At 40.6% G+C, this 21,340-nt stretch overlaps 1 protein-coding gene across 1 annotated transcript in view; it reads left to right on the forward strand.

Moving 5' to 3' along the window:
• Positions 1-21,340, forward strand: part of CLSTN2 (calsyntenin 2) — a 647,862-nt gene that overhangs the window by 247,596 nt on the left and 378,926 nt on the right. The gene's annotated exons all lie outside the window — the stretch shown is intronic.

Here is a 21,340-nt window from a genome sequence, read left to right on the forward strand (position 1 = left end):
GTGTGGTTGGGCTCTGCCCATTTGAAGGACATGTCTGGAAACCTCCACAAAGCCCAGGCTTGGGCTTGGTTGTTTTGTCACCACCTGCGCCTCTCATATCAGCTTGTGCTCTCAAAGCTGTATGCTTCTTCTAATTCCTGGAATGGATTCTATATTTCCTTATGGCCTTGCTCCTTGGTGTCATCTCAATACAAGACCCTGAGAGATGGTATATTGCTGAAGCAGCCCTTGTGGTTGCAGAAGTAGACGGGCAATGTCGTAGGGGAATTTTCCCTCTAGAAAGATGACCCACAGACGTGAGAAGATGTGTGACCCACTGTTCCCACTACTCACATATCATAGGCAGATGAAGGCTTGTAACTTCATAGACTGATGAGAGAAAAAGGAAAGGAAAAGAATGGGGAGGTAGTTGCTAATGGCAGGACAGGGTTGTGCTCTTGACCTTCAAAGTGGGTGTGGCTTTTGGAGGAGGAATCTGGAGGACATGCCATTTTGCCCTTGCAGTTTGTAGCTTGGAGAGCCTGCCTATTGCCATCAAGATGATGCCTGATCCCTCCTCTAACCTCCTGCAAGGGCCAGGCCCCCGGAGGGATGTGTGTCTCATGTTTCCATCGATTTTGGCAAAGAAAGGGGATGGGTGGGTGGGGGAGGGATTGGACAAAGACTTTCTGAAGATGCCTGAATCATGAGTAATATTGTTAACATTTTATAACTGTCAGGAGAAAGACAGGAAATTTAATGAAGGTTTTCAAGATTTCTGAAAGATTGCTTTATGATAGATGGGTGCCAGGCTGAGGCTTTCACCATGATAAAGTCTATTTTTTCTGACAGTTTGTCTGCTACATTATGAGCTACTTGGGCAGAAAAAAAAATTGGCTCTTTCATACTTCTAAGAGATAAGCTCTGTGAAGGCCTTTTTTTTTTTTTCATTATGGAACATTATAAAGTAAGAGGCGAGAAGGTGGGTTAAATGGGGAAATTCAGCCTTACGTGAAGATAAACCCATAAGCATTCTTGCAGAGCATGAGGAAGATACCCTAGACTCTCAGAAGAAGGCTTTATCTTTATTTTATGTAGAAGGATATCCACCCAGGGTACCTAACTGTGACTTCCATGGTTTTTAGAGTTGGGACATTTCCATACATTTTGCAGCTGTCCTCGGAGGTCCCAGCTCAACCAAATGCCACTTGGCAGTATCAATCCCTTGCTGTCTTTTCCACAAAAGATGAGATGTCTTCCCCAAACCTTCTTTGCGAGCCCAGGAATATTCCAGCAAATCTTCCTTCTTGGATATAACTAAACTATATTGGGGTCAAGCAGCAACTCTCACCAACCACCTGGAAATGAGATTTTTAAGACAAACTCTAGTAAAAGTGTTGGGGTCCTAGGAATGTTTAGATTGGCATGTGCTGTGTGCTTTGAGAAATGAATTTAGAGGCAACATTTAGAAGTTGAGAGATTTTTGCATGAAACTTTAGGATTCCAATTTGTCTTGATGCATCAGATCTGAAATACAGAGCTGTGTTATGATTTCCTCGTAATTCTGAACATGTGCTCCTGGCTTCCCTCGGCCTCTCTCTGGCGCCAGAGACCTTTCCCACATGCGGTTCCTTTATTCATCTTCCCATTCAACTGTGTGACCCCTCTTTGAAATGTAAGGAGAAAAACAATGATGTATTAAATGGGAAGTAAACAGATGCCATTAAGCTAGTATAGAGGGGATAACATTTTATTTTTTTTTAATTTTTATTTTTGTGTTTTTAGGGCTGCACCTTCCGCAGATGGAGGTTCCCAGGCTAGGGGTCAAATCGGAACTGCAGCTTGCCGGTCCATCCCACAGCCATAGCAACACCAGGTCCAAGCTGCATCTGCGACCTACACCACAGCTCACAGCAAAGCTGGATCCTTAACCCACTGAGCAATGCCAGGGATCGAACCTGGGTCTTCACGGATACTATTCGGGTTCATTAACCACTGAGCCATGATGGGAACTCCAAAGCTAATACTTCAAAAGATGAGGGATATATCTGATTATTCTGATGTTTGCAACAGTGTGGCTCTGTTGGATGAGTCCAATAGTGAACTGGGAAACTGAGGTTGTTGAACAGGCTGTTCTGCAGTAAAGTTATAAACTCTCTAATGTAAAGACCAAAATGGAAAAGCAAAATGTCAAGCAAATCTGATATCTGAAAGTTTGAATATACAAACAAATTATTTACCTTCCTTGGTTGTCAGCCTGAAGGACAAGCAATCATTTCATCTGAAGATTCACCAAAGAATTTCCTTCAATTATAAATCCATCAAGTATTTTTAACCCCAGATTTGTATTCTGACCATTGGATGTGACCACAGGTTTTCTGACACCTCTTGAAACTAAGGTTTCCTTCTAAGTGAAGCCCTAAGTAGTTATTTCCATCTGAAGATGATTTCTCTTCCTCATATTTGCAGCTGCATTAAGAAAAATCTAGCTTAATGCATCAAAATATAATCTTCCAAGCTCTTAAGGGTAAAAAATAAAGATGCTTTTTAGAATGGTCAAAGCTATTTTTCTCAGTGTTATTTATGATCAACTCTAAGACAGGACATAGGCACTAACCATCCATCCAGTCTGCAGGCGTTTATTTTAAAACATTTATCTTAAAAAGAAAATACTGAAGATTTATTTCAGATCCCTATCATTCTCATAAAATTGAAAAATTCCTATCTGTCAGCTCCATCACTTCTCGAAGTCAACTGCAGCTTTTGGTTCCCCCTTATCAACTCCTCTGGTATTGTGTGGCAGTTTTTCCACCCTCATCCCAGTGGGTCTTTATTTCCAACTTAGCCTGTGGGGTGAGCTGTAAGCTCATTGGGGGATGGATCCATCCATATCAGTTTTGCTCAAGTCATTTGTTTGTTTGTTTGTTTGAGATTTCCCCCCTTTAAATTTTTTTTCCCAGAATATCATTCATTTAAATTAAAATCATGATTGCATTTTGTGGATAAATGCAAAATTCGGGGATACAGTATATACTATACCAGCTGTATATATGGAGTTCCAGTCGTGACTCAGCAGAAACAAATCTGACTAGCATCCATGAAGACACAAGTTCGATCCCTGGCCTCGCTCAGTGGATTAAGGATCCAGCATTGCCATAAACTGTGGTGTAGGTTGCAGACACGGCTTGGATCCCGTGTTGCTGTGGCTGTGGCATAGGCCAGTAGCTATAGCTCTCATTCGACCCCTGGCCTGGGAACCTCCATATGCCATGGGTGAGACCCTAAAAAGCAGAAGCAAAAAAAAAAAAGCTGAATATAATCTCCTGATTATGACAATAATGTGTTTATTGTAGAAAACGTGAAAATTTCTTTCCCCTGGAGAGAGCCACTGTTAACATTTTAGGATATTTCCTTCCAGTCATTTTTCTACTGTTTTAATCCAAAAATTGTGATCACACTTCATATTCAATACTATAACTTATTTTTTCCTCCTAAACGAATGAAGATCCACCACTTTATTAAATACTCTTCTACAACTGATTACATGACTGCATGATTTCTGACCCAATGCATATACTGTGGTTTACCATTCTCTTATTTTTTCCAACTTTATTGAGATAAAATTGACATATAACATTGTGTAAGTTTGAGGTATACAATGTGTTGACTTGATACACTTACATATTGCAAAATGATTACCACCACATAGTGTTAGCTAACACCTCCATCACCTCACATAATTACCACTTCCGTTTTGCGGTGAGAATACTTAAAATCTACTCTATTAGGAATTTTCAAGTTTATTATACAGTATTATTAACTATAATCACCGTGTTGGACCTTAATTCCTCCAAACTTATATAATGGGAAATGTGTACCCTTCCACAGACATCTCCCCATTTCCCCATCCCCAGTCTCTGGTCACCACCATTCTGCTCTTTGTTTCTATAAGTTCTATAAGTTCAGCTTTTTGACATTCCACATATAAGTGAGATCATCCAGTATTTGATATTCTCTGCCTGATTATTTCACTAAAGGTCCCCCTGCATTGTCACAAATGGCAGGATTTCTTTCTTTCCTATGGCTAAATTGTGTCTATGCATATCTCCTTATTCACTCATTCATTGACAGACACTTGGGTTTTTTCCATGTCTTGACTGTTATGAATAATGCTGCAGAGAATATGGGAGTCATATATCTCTTCAAGACTCTGATTTCATTTCCTTAGGATATATACTCATAAGTGAGATTGCTGGATCACATGGTAGTTTGTTTTTTAATATTGAATGTTTAAAACAGTATGAAATCTCCATATTGTTTGCCATAGTGGCTGTATCAATTTACATGCCCATCAATAATACCCAAGGACTCCCTTTCTTCCACATTCTTGTCCACACTTGTTAATGCTTGTCTTCCTGATGATGGTCATTCTAACAGGTATTTGATGATGGGCAGTTTGTCAGTGTCAAGTCTTTTTTATTATAACATGTGTTGAGATTTCCGAATCTATCATTTGGATGGATTTCAGAATTGGAGTTAATTGGTCAACTGGTGTAAAGTTCCTGAATTCTGTTAAATTGCTTTCTGGGAAAAAAAAAAAAAATTGTATGAGTTTGCAGACCCATTCAGATGAATCTCTCATTCCCTGGCCCTGTATGGCTCATTCTAATGGTTTTGTGGCAATAAGATGGAATCACTAATTACAGTAGTCTCACTCTCTTCATCTGTAAAATAAGATGTAAGCTTCCCAGGGTGGTGTGTTGATTCAAGAATGCATAGGATGTATATTGCAATGATGCAAGATATAGAAGAAGTTTCACACATGTAAGTTTCCTTTTCATGATCTTTCCCTCTGTTCCTTTCATAGAGGAGATAACTAACAGAGAGCCAAGAAAATTGCTTAGTGCCCTGAAGCAGGCCAGTGGTGGGGCTAGGATGGGAGCCCAGGGCTTTTCATCTTTGCTGTTAAGTTCCCTTCCCCTGTGATGGTTCCTTTGATCCCTGCCCCAGCTGATTAGTAGAGACACTCACTCTCTGTCCAAGAAACCTCCCTCAGACCTCGGTCAAGTCCGCTAGACCTGACCCAGTTCTCAACCTGGTGCCTGAGCCCAGCGGACATGATTTTAGGGAATTAGATTCAGACAGATGTGTGAGTCATAATGAAAATTCTGTCCACTGCATGGCAAAAAAAAATGATAATGAAAGCAAGCTGGGAATTCCACGAACTTATTAATTTCTGCACGAGCCCCACTGAGGCCTGTTAGGAAACTGTGGAGACTTTTAAATTTGAAGGGAATTAGATTGCCTTTCAGAGATAATAGAACTGCTCATTTGTCCACATTGGGCCAGTCTGGACTTGTCTTTTGTGAGGACAAGGCTGCAGAGAATGATCAGGCATAATTGGCTGGCTTCTCAGCCTGTGTGACTCTCTGAAGGCAGCATGGAAAATTGCCTGGGACATGATTTGGCCAAGTTTGATTGGCTGGTTGTGGCAGAAGGCACTCTTTCCTCCCTGTTTACCTCCCTGGGTCCTCCTTGCTCTGTCAGGATCCACCCATCTCTCTGTCCCTTTGTCTTGGACCCATCTAAAGCCTGTTCTTGCTTTGGGCCCCCCAGCTGCCTGATGGAAGTGACCCTGCCCCCAAGGGTTTGGATAGTGATGGTATCGCATGACAAAAAGGGGATCCTGGTTGTGAATAGTCCCAGGATCTGGCCAGACACATGGTTTCAAAGTTAGGCTGTATGGTCTCAGATAAGGTACTGAACTCCTCTGAAGAGCAGTCTTCTCATATTTAAAATTGGAATTTGGGGGTGGTAGATGCCAACTATTACATTTAGAATGGATAAGTGATGAGGTCTTACTGTGTAGCACAGGGAACTATATCCAATGTCTTGGGATAGACCCTGGTGGAAGATAGCATGAGAAAGAGAATACACACACACACACACACACACACACACACACATCTGGGTCACTGCTATACAGCAGAAATCAGCACAACACTGTAAATCAACTATAATAAATTAAAATTAAAAAAAATAAAATAATAAATTAAAATAAAAAAAAAATAAAGGTAAATATAGTACCTACTCCTGGGTTAATATGTGGATTAAATAAGATACTAATGCAAAGTGCCAAGAGCACTGGTAGCCAGGGAGATGCCTAACATATCATAGTTCTGATAATCCTAGCAATGGTAATAATGAGAGTAATCAGAGTAATAGTAATTCTCATTATCATTAATAAGCCATAAGTGTTTTATTCATTTTAGTTGATTACAATGATGTGATTATATTCTGTGATGACGATCTTCGGGAAAGGAGAAGAGTAAGTTTGCAGTTGATTCTAAAGGCTTGATGCAATCATCCACTTGCACCATCAAGCTATGTTACCTGGATTGTTTGGTTACATGGCAGTGCGAGGGGCAATCAGTTAACTGCAGGGAAAGTAGCCAGTGAATTGTGCAGAACTCTGTAAATGTTAGTTGGAAATAAATATCCTTAAATTCTCTCTCTCATCTATCCCTGTGGAGTAATATATTAGTTGCAAAACAGAGTTTTATTTATTTATTTTTTTATTTTTTTATTTTTGTCTTTTTAGGGCCACTCCCATGGTATGTGGAAGTTCCCGGGCTAGGGGTCAAAGTGGAACTACAGCTGCCGGCCTACGCCACAGCCACAGAAGTCGGGGATCTGAGCCATTTCTGTGACCTACACCACAGCTCACAGCAATGCCCAATCCTTAAGCCACTGAGCGAGGCCAGGTATATCCTTATGGATACTAGTCAGTTTCATTTCCGCTGAGCCACAATGGGAACTTCTAAAAGACAGACTTTTAGATTACTGTAAACCTTATGTCTTTTTACTATAAACACACACACACACACATACGAGTTCTAGCTGCTGCACACACAAAATTACCAACACACAAAATACCAACACTATGGAACAAGTAGGTCAGCTGTTGTGATTCTCTTCTGCAAATAAGGTCATTGAGACTTAGAGAAATTAAGCAACTGTTCTAGGTGATCAAGCTAAGGACGGAACAGCCCTGTCACTCAATCCCAGTCCCTCAGACTCCATGTCCTTCCCTCTTTCCCCTCTGCCAGTTGTCTAGTGTGTGAGATATATCTCATTGGCCGTAGGTGATTTCCATGGTACCCAGACATAGTGATAAGAATGCTGAATTCCATGCTGATTAAGTTATTCCCTTTTAAGTTCGTTTTCAAATCTTTCTGATTATGTTAGGGAGAAAGGTACAGTTTGGGAGGCTCAAGATGTCTTCAACATACTACCTCAAATATTTGCCAATCCCACTTTTTGACAAAGACGGAGCAAGCTCTGTCCTGTAGCACTCCATAGACAACAGCACGGAGCTAGAATTTTCATAATGTTATGTTGTCTTTTATTTAGGTTATGCTGTATTTGAGACACTTATTTGCTGGCTTTTCCTTTTTCTTTTTAAATAAATTCATTGAAGTTTTTTTTTTTTAAAACCCCAATTTAAAGAAAAATATAAGTAAACAAGTGTATAGGTAGTTTATGGCAGTGGACAAAACCATGAAAGGGGTCTTTGGCTGAATACCATTTGGGATACCATGGAACCACCACATCTGGCCTCACTGCCCCATCCAGCAACCTCAGGACCACCCACATTGGACATAGCCATCTTCAGTCTGTCCTGTCTCATAGCTCTCTGGACTCTGATTGTGGCAGCAGAGGCATCATCTATGTCAACCTTACCATGGATGTGCCTTTGTGTTCCAAGTTGGTTTGTGTGGGGGTCGTTCCTGAGGGCCAGAGGCTGTAGTCCCCTCCTGCTCTCTGAGCATTCACTTGGCCTCAGCCAGAGGTCACAGCATAGTAGTCCCTGCAGAGAACTGGGTTCATACAGCTCTAGAATCTACAATGTGGGCTCCTGCCTTAGACCTCACAGAGTTGGAATGTATAATAAACAGGAAGCAGAAAGATGTGGACCAGGAGTTCCCCTTCAGTGGCTCAGAGGGTTAAGGACCCAACCTAGGGAGTTTCCACTGTGGTGCAGTGGTTAGAAAACCTGACTAGCATCCCTAAGACCCTGCCAGACTTTTTACATTCATCAATAAATGCATAGTTCTTATTAACTTGATCATAGTATGTATGGTTTAGAGTCTTTGCATTTTCTCTTTTCACAGAATATTTTCCAAGTGGATTGAAATGTATTCAAAAATATTACTTAAGTGTAGGCATAATTATGTATCATTGTAGCCATATCATCTTTACTTAACCATCCTATTATGATCTTTGTATCTTTGAGTTGTTTACCATATTTTCCCAATACAAAAAAATAACACTGCCATGGGCAACTTCACTTGAAATACCTTTCTTATGTAAACACAGGAGTCAGGATGTTATGTTTATGTTCAGAGATAGTGAGTAAAAAAACAGATGTGTTCTATTTTTGGTGACAAATTGAGATTGTATTGTCAAATGTTTTTTTCTGACAGGATCTGTGATGGTTCAATTTTTGAGCAGATGGTGGTGGTTGAAATTAGATGGGGAAGTAAGGACTGAACAGGACTCCTACACATGCCTGCAGGCTGTGGCTGAGCCCCCTGTCGCCATCTCCACAGACTTCTCCATCCCTGTGGCGGAGTCTCCCCCTCACTATAGTGATGGTGAGCTAAGGGTTTCCAACTGTAGGCAAGATGTGATTTGAGAACAAGACAGAAATCATTTTAAAGCTGAAAAAAATTGAGGGGCGAGGTCATTGCAACCAGTGAAAAAGTCTCAAGAGCTGGTCAAGTTGATGCTTATGATTGCTGGGCCGGTGACAGTGAAAAGGTCGATTTATGGTCCCCTGGAGCAGCAAGGCTTATTGGACCACACCTGGGGTCCTGGTTCTGCTGGTGCTGGAGGGATGTGTCCAGCAGACTGGAAGAAAGGCCTGATGCATCCACACTCTGGAATTAAAGTGTTGATTATTTCTGTTCCTTGGGTGTCTTTCTTCTGGCAGCTTGGTGGCTACACACCTTGACAGTGATTGATGGGGGGTTAGGGACCTCTCTGGGGTCCTTTCTTCGTTATCCCTTCATGGGCACTGCATTCACTCCACTCTTCCCCTTTCACACATTTTACACCTCTCTCCTGTCTTCTGAGAGCTGAGAAGCTCAGAAGCCAGATTTCAGCTCTGTTGGGGTGGACAGGGGCCATCATATCATCCTTGCGCTCCAGGATCCTGGGGCACCAAGCCCTGGCCTTGCTGAGAAGAGAACACAGCACTTCTGCTGCCACTTTCTGGGGTGCAGCTTCTTTGCTAGAGGGAGAAAAGAAACTTCCATGGTTCCCCGCTGCCCATCAGTGTGGGGTCTTTGTCCTGATTTTTGCTCTCAGCTGTAACAAAGCCTCCCAAATCCTTCTTCTCATTAATTACCCTCTTTGTCCTCCACCCCCAAACTGGCTCACTGTGTTCTTGAAGCTGTCTGTCCATGTATCCCCAACCACATGGCCTTTTATTGCTTGTGGTGGTGGTTTAATTTCTCTTGTGTTGCAGGCTATATGGCAGCTCAGCCTTGGTAAGTGTGAATGGTCCATCCTGACTGAAAGATTCTACCCATCACTTCTCCTCATCCCATTCTATGCTAAATCCTGGTATCTCAGACCTCTCCACGGGAGCCTGCTTGGACTTGGTTCCTTGGAAGCCACTGGAGATCCCAGGAGTGTGGTCACACAAGCTTCTTCTCTGCTGGGTGGTCAGAGGCAGGTGTTGAGGGGATGCCTTTGAGGGATGGCTGGATGGGGAGATAGAGTCAGTGTACAGGGTAAAGAGTGCAGGAGTAAGGGGTGGTCAGATGAGGAGGAAGAAGAGGGTTAGAGGCCCAGGTAAATCCCCGCAACAGGAGTTGGGTTCCGTGGTCTGACTGGAGGTGGGAAGCTAACCACTAGTGACCCTGACCTTCTCGAGTAGAACACTGTGTCAAGGTCATGCTCCAGGAAAAACTAACATTTAAGGGGAACCATTAGAAACTTGTGGGCTGCCCTTATTAAGGGTGAATAAGGGACATTCAGTGATTGAGACTGAGATTTTCCTGGATCGTGGGACTTTCAGTGTTAAAACTGAAAAAGTCCTTGTCAACTGGAGCCAGTAGGAAGGATGTGGAGTCCCAGGGTGGAAAACTTGAGTACTGGCCCCTGGGAGGGAGCTTGAGAGAAACCCTCGAATGTAGGAATTTCAGGTCTCCTGATGCTGAGTTAATGATGATATGCTAAAACAAGGTGAAAAGTGAACAATGAAATCAGTAATAATAGCATGGCTATTGCCAGCCCATATGGTAACTGTGCCAGTTAGAAACAGATGCCCTTTCTTTCAGACAGACACTGTCCAGAACCAGAGCACATGACTGGGCAAGTGGGAAGAAAGAGGTGGATTTTAACCCCCAAATGGTCCCCATTGATTGTACATCCCTGTATAGAAAACAACTTACAGCACTGGAAATTAACATTTATTGAGCCCATTCTAGGAACACTGTAGTAGGTATCTTACCCATACTACAGTCATTTGATTTTTACAAATTAAAAAAATGTAAAATTCCTCTGAAAGAGGCATTCTCATTATCCTATTTTATTGAAGAGAGATTGAAGTTAAATCAGATTGTATAATTTGCTCAGAACAGAGCAGAAAAGGCAAAGTTATAATTCCAAGTGATGAAGTTGATGTCTCAGTTAAGTATTGCTTTGCAGCAACCACTACAATACTTAGGAGCCTCAAACAAGAGCCATTAATTCTTTTTCATGAGTCTACCTGTTAATCGGGCAGCTCTGCTAATCTAAGTCAGACTCAGATGGTCCTAGCTGGGCTCATTCAGGTGTCTTTGGACAGCTGGTGGGCAGACTGTTGGCTGTCTGGTCCAGAGTGGCCTTGGCCAGAATGCCATTGTTCTCCCTCAAGTAATCTCCCAGCACACCGGCTTAGGCATGTCAGCAGGCTAACCAGAGCACATGCATTCCTGTGCTGATTGCTGAGAAGCTTAAAAGCACAGAAATGTGCAAGGACTTTTGTAAGCAGCTCCTTGGGACATTTTATTACTCTCCTACTGACTAAATGAGTCACATAGCCAAGCCCAGAATAGGTGCAGACCACCAAAAAGCATGGAGAAGTGACAACTTAGGATCATCAGTGCAGTCATTCTATCCCTTAGGCCACAATTATTCATATCCCTTCTTCATGCAAAATATTCGTATCACATCCTGGGACTCCCAAAAGTGGTATCCAGTCATGGCATCTGGCTTGAAGCCCAAGATTTTGTGATCCTCCTCACATCTGGCTATAGCTCCTCTTGATCCAGAGACCTGTGAACTAGAAAGATAAGTTATCTTCACCCATACGCCCTCCAGGGAAAGAAAACCTCAATAAACTCCTAATCAAAAAAAAGGAATTGGGAGACACATAGCCATTGCTGGATTTGCCTGAGCAGTCCTGATATTCCCGCTGGAAAAATGTTGCCAGGTCCTCTCACTGTGAGAGTAATTCTGTTCTGTAGGAGGGCTGCCCAGTCCACTGTTCTCAACCTCCCCCTATTAACCATGGTTCTCTTTCATCATTCTTCAGTTTTGCTCTATCTCATGACTGGTAGACTCAGTGGGAATGGGCACAGTGCCTTTGAGGTCAAGGCCCTGGCCTCGGTCCCTAGGGATGCTCTTAGCTTCATTCATCTCCACATCAGCATCCCTGACTCTGTCCAGCCTCAACCAAAGACAATGGGCCAGACCTTAACTCCAAAGTCAGGAGCTCCTTTTATAATAAATCAGGAAACACACACACAAAACAAAGCATTTGTTTCTTCTGGAGAAACAATTCAGAAGGCACAGGCACCCATCAAGCTCCAGACTTAAATGCAAAGCACGAAGGACTCCCAGTCTACAGCCTTATTGACAAGTGTGATGCCAGCATGTTTTTGGTACTTTCATACTCACCGTCCCTGGCCACATAACCCAGCCCCATTGCCTGACTGTGATTGGACCTGGGGTGGGCACCTGACTCTAGGTGGCCAATGAGTTGGCTAGTTACAGCCTGTGACTTGCTACCTGATTAGAAAAGACCACCCAGGCCAATTGGTTTGAGTGCTGAGGGCCACACTGGAGGGTAGGGATGGCACATGTGTATCACAGTATGAGTGCTTAGTCTGCAGACCAAGGGGAGGCAGCTAGTCCTAGAGAGAAACAGATGTACCCAGAAAGAACAGAGTCTAGGTCTCTGATGGGAACTGCGGTCTCAGTTCCCCAGTGGTCCTGATGTCCTGGTGATTTTGTGACACTTGTATCTCCACTCTCTGTCCTGACATGACTAAAATAATCTCTGTCCCTGGAAACAGAGAGTCCAAATAAAAAACATCTGTTAATGTAGTCTTCTATATTGAGGGCACGAGGCATTGTTTGAGCTACAGGAGAGAAAAGAGCCCGAGAAAGTTAGGATAAGGGAACAGCATAGATAAGAATGAACTGGGAATTTGAAAACATTGAAGAAATCCTCTTGAAAAGCCATAACCGGTGATCATCACGGTGAAATCAATGATAATTGAAAACCAGCTCTTACTGTCTGTAATTGAACCGTTTAATAGCCAAGCTTAGACTGATTCAAATCCCTTCTCTAAAAGCTGTTCCTAGGGCTTATGACAGTAGCCATATTGAATAGGCCTGGAATTGCACCCCATCACAAATATTAATTATGAACATGAATTTGTAAGGTCAGCTGTTTTCCTTTAATAGGGATTTGGGACCTATGAATGCAAGTCCTAAATGTCTTAGATTGTTTTGAGATTCCAAATCAAAGAACGTCAGTACAAGCAGGCATTTGTAGTTGAGTCCTTCTGCTTGGCACTGTGTCCGGTGTGAGATCACTGAATACTTTGGCGTGAATTCAGAGCTCGATTTTATTATCTTGTAGCTGCCTGTAATCACAGATGAGGCATCAAAGGCCAGCTGTCCTCCACGAACCTTGACAGTCTGTATAAACTAATTAGTTTTTTATGAGCCATCCTTTCAGAGGTTTGGAGAGAGGGCCTATTAAGCCAAGTTCAATATGATCTACAAACTTTAAAAATTATTATTATTTATCTAAGTTCTAGCTGAGTGCCATGGTAAATGACATCCCTGGCAATGGTCAGCTTGGGTGGCTGTGGACTTCATTAAAATACTATGCTTTGGGTTTTTTTTTTTTTTTTTTTTTTAGTAGAAAGGTGGCAGGAGTTCTTTCTGCACATTAATGATACTAATAGCAAAATTTCAAGGTCAGGGAATAAAAAAAAAAAAAGGCAATCTGAAAAGTGTTGGCATATCTGCAAAGCCCCCATTTTGCTGAGGCCCATTTTGCTGAGGGTTGCAAGAGTGAAAACATGAACATGACACTCTTGGGCTCCAAGCCCAGTGCCAAGAGCACCTTTGACCTTTTCCCTTTTCGGTGTCTTTCTCACAGAGTCCTAAAGAGGTAAGATGCCAAATAAAACCCTCACTGAAGCCAGCCTCTCTTCTGTCCCTCCATCTCGGTGATCCTTGGACCATCCCTCTTGGTGTTGTTTCTGGACACCTATGGTGTCTGCCTTGGGCTGTCAGTGCCCCTGCCTCACAGCGGGGCTCCACACCAGCCTCACATGGGGTGGGCTGGCCATACCATTTGGGGTGTATTCCATCTCAAGCTCCACCAGTGGGCGCTCCATCACTGCCCACCTACTTGTCCCTCCAGCACTGTCCTTGGGGCCACCATGGTGCTGATGGGCCCACATGATAGGGCGCTGATTTTTTATCACCTCCCCTCATCACCTCTCTCACTCAGTCTGGGAAGAAATGGCCTTTCTCCTCTTCCTGCCCACTCTTGCTCAGGGTTCCACAGAAACATTGTTCGGACCCCTAGTGTTTACAGTTCTTTCTGTTTTACTGCAAAGGTCCCCCTTCCCAGAGGTGGATGGGTGCTCCCAAGCTTTAGGTGTGTGGGATGGTTTCATGGGCAGGCCAAGCTGTGCTGCATAGCCTTCAACTCGAGGTACTACTGCGTTGCATCTGAGTTCTCACTGGTAGTTTTTCTTCCCTCTCAATAAGCTCAGGTATTCCTACCTGCTGTCTGGTTTCCACTGATTATCTCCACTCACCCCTCCTCCATGCCCACATCCAGTCCATCAGACGTGACTCTAAATGTCTGAACTTCATTTGGAGGATTCTGAGCCACGTGCAAGCTGGTGTGTGCAGCCAGGTAGCAGAGGAGTGGTGAGCGGGGCCATTCCACATGATCTTCCGTATGAAGATCATGCCTTCACCCCTCTGCCAGGACTCCTCCATCATGTCTTGTCTTCCAAGTGGCATCCTCATGGCCTGTTCTCTCCTCTGCATAGCAGTTGCCACTGTGGGCTGTGACCGTATTCACAAGCCTGCCTCTTCACTGGTCTTGAGCAGCTATGTCTGAATCCATTCTGTGTCCCCAACACTTAACCCTGAATAGGGTTCTGTGAACATCAGTGGAATAAATGAATGAGAGAGCGATATTACATCCTGTACCTAAACTGACCTATCATCTTCTCTTGTTGCTTTGAACCTATTTGCTCCTGGGCTCAGCCTGGATTCTGCTGTGTTTTCAATACAATCTCTCATTGCCTGCCCCTTATACCAGCGTGGGCTTGTCTATCCTTATGTCCTGGCACACAATCTAGCTTAGAGGTTCTCAGTAAATACTTGCTGATTTGAGTTGGAAGGACCAAGTGGCTTACAACCCACTGCTGAGAAGTGTAGGGGTAGTTATGTGGGACACCGGTGTTCAGGAAGTCCCCACCTACTTCCCACATCGCTGAAACTGACTTCTCAGGGCCTTCTGGTGTGCTTGAGAGAAAAGCCATCCCAGCTGGTGTCTTTCTTAGATCACTACAGCCCTACCCATGGAAGAGATCTGGCTTGGATGAATCTGGACTGGAGGGGACTGTGGGGATCCAGAGAAACTCCCTGTGCTAGTGGAGGGTTACCTTACCTAGGGGAAGAGGCAGCTGCTAATCAATGCTTACTAGTTTCTTTTTTTAAATTGACTTTTAAAAATTAAATTCTTTATTTTACACAAAGGTAGTTTTACATGCAATTGTAAGAAATAACACAGAGATCCTGGGTACTCTTTGCCCAGTTTCCTATGGTGATACCTTTGTGGAAAGATAATATGGTATCCCAGCCAGGGGATTGGCATTGATAATCAAGGTACAGAACAATTCCATCATCACAAGAGTCCCTTATATTGTCCTCCCACAACCACCCTGACTTTCCTTCACCGGGTTCCTCCTTAACTGTTGGCAACCAGGATTCTGTTCCCATTTCAGTAATTTTGTCATTATGTTGTATAGTGGAATCATAGAGTAGGCAACCTTTCAGAGTTGGTGCTTTTTTCACTTGGCATCATTCTCTGGATGTTAATCCATATTGTTGCCTGTATTGGTAGTCTTGCCTTTTCATTGCTGAATGGTATTCCTTGATATAAATGTAGCGATTTGTTTATAAATATACTGGTTTGTTTAACTGTTCACCCGCTGAGGGGCATCTGGGTTGTTTCCAGTTTGGGGCTATTATGAATAAATCTGCTATAAATATTTGTATACTTTTTTTTATGTGAACATGAATCATTACTTCTCTGGGATAAGTATCAAAGAGTGCGATTGCTGGGTGGCATGGTGCTTTCATGTTCGGTTTTTTAAGAAACTGCTGAGCTGTTTTCCAGAGTAAAAGCAGCACCATTTTATTTCCTCACCAGCAATGTATGAGTGATCCTATTTCTTTGCGTCCTCAGTGGCATTCGAGGTTATCACTATTATAGTTATTCAGATATGTGTGCAGTGTTATTTCATTGTGGTTTTAATTTGTTTTTCTCTACTGGCTAATGATATTGAGCATCTTTTCATGTTCTTCTTTGCCATGTGTATGTGCTTAGGTCCTCCTCTGTGAATTGTCTCTTCATGTCTTTTGTCCACTTTCTAATTGGATTTTTTGTGTTTTAACTATTGAGCTTTAAGTGTGCTTTATGTATTCTAGATGAATCAGCAATACATGTATCCATTCTTTTTTCCCATATAAGTTACAACAGACTACTGAGTAGATTTCCCTGATAATAATCCTTTGTCAAGTAATCTGGTTTGTAAATATTTTCTCCCATTATGTAAATTGCCTTTTCTTTCTCTTAGTAGGGTCTTTCTCAGAAGGAAAGTTTTAAATTTTGATGAAGTCCAGTTTATCATTCTAGGGATTGTGCTTTTTGGTGTGTCCATTTTTTTTTTTTTTTTTTTTTTTTTTTTTGCCATTTTCTTGGGCCGCTCTCGCGGCATATGGAGGTTCCCAGGCTAGGGAACCAATTGGAGCTGTAGCCACCAGCCTACGGCAGAGCCACAGCAACGCTGGATCCGAGCCGCGTCTGCAACCTATACCACAGCTCACGGCAACGCCAGATCCTTAACCCACTGAGCAAGGCCAGGGATCGAACGCGCAACCTCATGGTTCCTAGTCGGATTCGTTAACCACTGCGCCACGACGGAAACTCCCTGTGTGTCCAGTTTAAGAACTGTTTGCCTAGCTCTCGATTCTAAAGATTCTCTCCTATGTTTTTTTTTTTTAAAGATCTTATAGTTTTACATTTTATATTTAAGTGCATGATCCATTATAAGTTAATTTTTGTATAAAATGAGACGGGTTGAAATTTTTTTTACCCCATGGGCATTTGATTGCTCCCACGTTGTTTGTTGAAAATGTTTTGTTTTTTTTTTCTCCATTGAATTGTTCTTTCACATTTGTCAGAAATCAGTAGAGCATAGTTGTGTATGTATTTCTGTGTTCTCCCTTCTGTTCCATTAATCTGTATGTCCATTGCTTCATCAAAACTACACAGTCATGGGTATTGTAGGTATATGATAAGTTTAAAATTGGGTAAATGAATAAAACTCAGTTTATTTTTATTGTTTCATCTATTCTAGTTCCTCTAATTTTCCACATAGATTTTAGAATATCTTGTCTACATCTCCAAAATATCCTGCTCAGATTTTACAGGAATTGAGTTAAATCCGTTTATCAATTTGGGAAGAATCGGCATTTTTACCATGTAGAGACTTCCAATCCATGAACCTGGTATGTCTCTCCATTTGTTTCACTTTTCCTTGATTTCCTTCATCAGTGTTGTGCAGTTTTTATCATACAAATCCTGCACAATGTTTAGTTAGATTTATACCCGAATATTTCATTATAAATGACTATAAATTATAATGTGTTTTTAGTTTTGTTGTTCATATTTGTAGGAATACAGTTGCTTTTATTTGGTTATATGCTTTGTGTCCTGCAGCCTTGCTGAACTCCTACAGAGGCAATTGTGTCATCTGCAATTAGGAACAATTGTGTTTCCTTTCATTGCCTTAACTACACTGACTAGAAAGATTTTCTTGCCTTGTTCTAGATCATAGGAGAAAACATTCAGTCTTTCACCACGTTATATTTTAACCTTTAGGTGTTTCGTAGATTCTTTATCAAGATGAGGCAGATTTCTTGTCCAAGGTTTCTGAGAGTTTTTTATTTTATCATAAATTAGTTTTTATTTTGTCAAATTGTTTTTTCTGGTACCCATTGACATGAATATTTGTGTTGATATGAATATTTGGTTCTTCTTCTTTAGTTTATTAATATGATGAAAACATTGATTGATTTTCATATATTGGACCAACCTTGCTCCCTGAAATGAACCTTGTTTAGTCATAGTGTATAATTCTGTTTACATGTTGCTGAATTTTTCTTTCTAACATTTTATTCAGGAATTTTTTTGTCAGTATTCATGAAAGATATTGCTCTTTGGATTGCCATTATTTGGTTTTATATGAGAGTAATACTAGCTTAATAAAATGAATTGGGAAATAGTTTCCCCATTTCTGTTTTCTGGAAAAAGATTTTGTAACATTGGTGTTGATTCTTTTTTAAACATTTGGTAGTCTTCCAGTGAAAACACTTTCTGGGGAATTTTAAAATTATAACTAGATTTCCCTAATAGTTATAGGGCTATTCAAATTATATATAGAGTAAGTGTGGTAACATATGTTTTTCAAGGAATCAGCCCATTTCACGTAAATTGGCAGGTTTTGTGTATAGAGTTCTTTAGTATTCTCTTATCTTTTTGATGTCTGCAAGAACCTTTAATGATATATACTAGTTCATGCTTGATATTGAAAATTTATGTTTTTATTCTTTTTTCTGTATCAGACTTGCAAGATATTTGCCAATTTTACTGATCTTTTTGAAGAATCAATCCCTATTTCACTGATTTTTCTCTGTTGTTTTTCTATTTTTTTATTTCATTGATTTTTGTTCCTAGTATTTCTTATATCTACTTGTTTCAGTCTATTTTGCTATTCTTTAGCTAGGCTTTTGAGTTGAGAATGTAGATTATTGATTTGAGATGTTTCCTCTTTTCTAATGTTGCATTAAATATTATCTGTTTTCTCCCAGCACTGCTTTATCTGTGCCCTACAAATTTTGATGTATTGTGTTTTTACTTAGTCCAAGGTATTTGTTTCATTTACACTGAGACATCTTCTTTGAGCCATAAATTATTTATCAGTGTGTTGCTAAGTTTCCAAATGTATGGAGATTTTCCTGCTGTCTTTCTGTTGTTGATTTATACTTTGATTCCTTTGTGGTCAGATGGTATACTTTGTATGATTTTAAATTTTTTTAGTTTTTTGAGGTTTGTTTTATAGCTCAAGATTGATCTCTGGATATATTTTCTGGGCAGTTGAAAAGAACATATGTTCTGCTATTGTTTGTTGAAGTGTTAGAAAAATATCAGTTAGATCCTGTTGGTTGATAATGTTGTTGATTTTTGCTATGTCCTAACTGATTTTCTGTCCAGTTGTATCAATTGTTGAGATAGGGCTGTTGAAAGCTTCAACTATAATCATGAACTTGCCTTTTTCCTTTCAGTTTTATCAGTTTTCACTGCACATATTTTGCAGCACTGTTGTGTAGTGCATACAGGTTTAGAATTGCTATATCTTTTTGGTGGATTGACCCTTTAGTCATTATATGGTGTCACTCTTTGTCTCCAGTAATTACTTTACTTTACTTTACTTAACTTTATCTGATATTAACATAGCCATTCTGCTTCCATTTGACTAATGTTTGCATAACTTTTTCTATTGCTTTACTTTCTATTGCTTTACTTTCTATTGCTTTACTTTACTACCTTTTTCATTATTTTTTTTTATTGGTGATTTGGTTTCATTATATTTGAAGTAAGTTTCTTATAGACAATGTATTAGGCCTGTGTTTAATTTACTGTCTCAACCTCTGTCTGTTAATTGGTGTATTCATACCATTTACATTTAATGTAATTATTGACATTTTTAGGGTTTAAGTGCCATTTTACTTACTGTTTTCTCTGTGTTCTCTCTTCTGTGTATCTGTTTTCTTTGTCCTGCCTTCTAGTTAGTTACATGAATGCTTCAGAATTCATTTTGATTTATTTATAGTGCTTTTGTATATATCTTTTTGTTTAGCTTTTTTAGTGTTGTTCTAATATATGTACCTCACAGTCTACTGGTGTCATTGTTTTGTAGTTCAAATGACATTTAGAAACCTTGCCTCCATTTATGTCCCTTTACTCTCCCCTGTTTATAATTGTCTTAAACATTTCTTCTACAAACATTTAGAACCACATCAGACAATGTTATGATTTTTGCTTCAACAGTCAAATGTAATTTAGCAAACTTGAGGGGAAGGAAGGACTATTATATTTACCTATATTTTTTTTATGTCATGTTATTTCTGTTTTCCTGATGTTTCAAGTTTCCTTCATTTACAATTTCTTTTCTGTTTCAAAAAATTACTTTAGTCATTCTTTCAGAGTAAGTTTTCTGGTTACCATTTCTCTTAGTTTTCCTTCATCTGAGAATGTCTTGATTTCATCTTCATTCCTGAAACATATTTTTGCCGGGTATAGAATTCTGCATTAACAATCATTTCATTCTAGCATTTAAAAAATATTTTGCTTTTTCCTTCTGATTGCTTTGGTTTCTGGTTAAAAACCCCTGGTTATTCTACTGCTTTCTCCTATATGTAAAGTATTGTACTGACTACTTTTAATTTCTTTTTTCTGTCTTACATTTTCAGAAGTTTAATTATGTTAACTGGAGTTCTCTAAGTTTATCCTGTTTGACATTCACAAAACTTCTTTTACCCATAGGCTCATGTCTCTCGTCAAATGGGGGAGTTTTAGCCACTGTTTTTTTTTTTTTTTTTTTTTGGAATGTATTTTTCATCACTTCTGTCTTTTTCCTCTCTTCTGGGACTCCAATGACTTGAATATTAGATCTTTTGTTATAGTCCCACAAGTCCCTGAAACTCTCTAATTCCCTCTCTCTCCCTCTAGTTCATTTTCCCTGTTTCTCATATTGGATATTCCAATTTTTCTCTCTTCTAGTATACTGATTCTTTCCTTCATTTTCCTGGTAAGTCTGTTCACAAAGATTTTTACTTAAGTCATTACGTTTTTCTTTCTGAAACTTTCATGTGGTTCTTCTTTATTTCTTCTATTTCTTTACTGAGATTTTCTAATTCCTTGCTTATTCTTTCTATTTTGGTTCATGCATGTTCATAATTGACCATTCAAGCATTTTTATATCTCTTTTATCTCAGCAGTAACATCTACTGGTATTCTGTTTTACTTTCAGTTTGTTATCTTCCTAGTTTTTCATATAATGAATGATTTCCCTATTGAAACCTAAAAAAAAATTATTATTCTCTGAGACTCTAGATTTTGTTTAAACCTTCTGTTTTAATTGGCTTTTTCTGACGCTATTCCACCACAGGAAGGGGGAAGGCACCACCTCCTTACTGGAGGTAAGAGTCTAAGTTCTCTGTTTGGCTTTCATTGACACCAGAGGGAGGGGGGTGTTTCTCATTACTGCTGGATTGGGTGGCGGTTCTGTCTTCCCAAATGGCCTCCAGTGACTGGAGTGGAGATGGCCTCATTATAGCTGGGAAATGGTGAAAGTCCTGACTCTCTCCTAAGCCTCTTCTGACACCACCCCAGTGGGAGTGAGGAGGACTCATTACTGCCGAGTGAGGGTGGACATCCAAGCTTCCCACATCGTCTTTACTGACACAGTAGGATGGTCTTCATTATTGGCTGTCAAGGATGAAAGTCCCCGATCCTCCCTGACATTTTCTGATAACACCTCAGCCAGGATATTAGGGGTACCTCATTACAGCCTCATGAGGGTGGAGGTCTAGGAGCCTTACTAAGCCTTTTCTGGCATTGGTAGGGGTAAAGCCACAGTTTTTATGTAGAGTTGATCTGAGTAGAGTGGCAATTGTTTGAAAGTTATCTATTTTT

Source organism: Sus scrofa, chromosome 13 (assembly GCF_054392235.1).
Source record: "Sus scrofa isolate SSC_HxYL_T2T_F1_AM1 chromosome 13, Sscrofa_HxYL_maternal_Yorkshire_Landrace_v2.0, whole genome shotgun sequence".
NCBI classification, from domain to species: Eukaryota; Metazoa; Chordata; class Mammalia; order Artiodactyla; family Suidae; genus Sus; species Sus scrofa.